General features: G+C 45.6%; 1 pseudogene; it reads left to right on the forward strand.

The window, feature by feature from the left end:
- Window positions 1–824: 824 nt before the first annotated feature.
- LOC126471781 (5S ribosomal RNA) lies at window positions 825–942 on the forward strand (annotated as a pseudogene).
- Window positions 943–2,210: the final 1,268 nt, after the last annotated feature.

Below are 2,210 nucleotides of genomic sequence, written 5' to 3' on the forward strand. Positions count from 1 at the left end.
TAAATTATGCTCTGCCTGCATTCAGTTTAACCCTCCCTTCCCCCTGCAAACTTCGTGGGTTTTCGTAACACATACTTCAACAAAGGCGATATAAGTTTTACACAGAGGTGCTGTATTAAAGCAGGCAAAAAATACGTATCCCAAATCCGAATTGTGTTCTCACACATGCAGTCAAATATGGATATTACCAAATTACGGTTGGTTCTCATAAGCAGTGTTATTCTTTAAGTATTATGGAGAAGAGTCAATGTATTTGTAATACGTAAGTCATTCCCTACAGTGTTCTGTAGCTGAGCTGTATTCTGATTCTAGGCGCTCCTTGTGTAGCGCTATGCATGTAGTGGTATAATTAGGACCGATCTTTACGATTAATTACGCAATTAGGACCGATATTTACTTCAGTTTCCCAACCAAAGTAAATAAAGTACACCAACCTAACCTTCCTCTCCGGCGTCTGGACAGTTTCCATGTGTTGGGGGGTGCACTTGGGCTTCTCATGCAGAAGGACCGGTGTTCGAGTCCCTATAAAGGGCGCCGCCATTTTTAATTTCCCGCCAGTTCCCGGGTGGGGGTGGGGTGGGATGACAGCACAGCCCCGGACAAAGAAATTCCCACCAAAATTCGAAATTCTTGCCAAAATTCGAATTTCTTGCCGGAATTCGAAATTTGCATCAACAGGATAGGTGAGGAATGGGGAGGGGGCGGGAGCCCATGTGCCAGCTGGGGGAGAGGACGGGAGCCCGTGTGCCAGCTGAGAAAACGTCTGGTGATGGAGATGGTGGTGCAGGTGGTGGTAATTAATTGATCCATTTCATTAGTATCTTGGCAACGGCCTTGCCACAGTGGTTACACCGGTTCCCGTGTGATCACCGAAATTAAGCGCTGTCGGGCATGATCGGCACTTGAATGGGTGACCATCCAGGCCGCCATGCGCTGTTGCCATTTTTCGGGGTGCACTCAGCCTCGTGATGCCAATTGAGGAGCTACTAGACCGAATAGTAGCGGCTTCGGTCAAGAATACCATCTTACTACCGGGAGAGCGGTGTGCTGACCCCACGTCTATCCTATCCGCATCCTTCACCAAGGATGACATGGCGGTCGGATGGTCCCTATAGGCCACTCGTGGCCTGAAGTCGGAGTGCTTCATTAGTATCTTGACACAGAGAAAAACAAAATTTTTCAATCTTTGCTCGATTGCCACGTATATTACAGGAAATAACTGCACTGTAAAACCGAAAATCATTTATTTCAGAAACCGGTTATTTTGAGTGATTTTAACATTCAGGTTAAACAGGTGTTGAAAAAAACCGATATCACCAAATACCGGATTTTGCACCGATAACTGTCATACATAATTCTGACGTAATATTTTATATGTTTACAGTACGCAATAAGAAGAGTAAGAACAGGCAATTTTCACCCACAAATTTGTGATTACTTCATGTGAGACTTAAGAAATAAACCTGTTCATGAAATTCGTTGAAAAAATATGAAATTTAGTTTGTATGAGAGGCGTTCAGCAACTAATGCTACACATAGTTAAAGGCGCTTCAGTCTGGAACCGCGTGACCGCTACGGTCGCAGGTTCGAATCCTGCCTCGGGCATGGATGTGTGTGATGTCCTTAGGTTAGTTAGGTTTAAGTAGTTCTAAGTTCTAGGGGACTGATGACCACAGCAGTTAAGTCCCATAGTGCTCAGAGCCATTTGAACCATTTTTTTGCTACACATATTTTCCATGGCCAATTTTGGTTGAAAAAATGCGGAATCTCTGTTGGGACATCGTGAAATGTTGCCGCTTCAGACCCTATAGTTTCATGAAGGTCCGATAGGTGGCGGCGCTAACGTAGCCTTCAAAATCGTGTCTGGTACAGAAGTGCATACCAAGTAGAGAGCTGTCATTGAGTTTCAAAGTGTTCAAATGGCTCTGAGCACTATGGGACTCAACTGCTGTGGTCATCAGTCCCCTAGAACTTAGAACTAATTGAACCTAACTAACCTAAGGACATCACTCACATCCATGCCCGAGGCAGGATTCGAACCTGCGACCATAGCAGCAGCGCGGCTCCGGACTGGAGCGCCTAGAACCGCACGACCACCGCGGCCGGCTGTCATTGAGTTTGTTTTGACGATAAACCATAGCATCGCAGATGTTTACAGACGCTTGCTGAATGTCTACGGAAAGCTGACAGTAAACAAAAGCACGATGAGT

This window comes from Schistocerca serialis, chromosome 3 (genome assembly GCF_023864345.2).
Source record: "Schistocerca serialis cubense isolate TAMUIC-IGC-003099 chromosome 3, iqSchSeri2.2, whole genome shotgun sequence".
NCBI lineage: Eukaryota > Metazoa > Arthropoda > Insecta > Orthoptera > Acrididae > Schistocerca > Schistocerca serialis.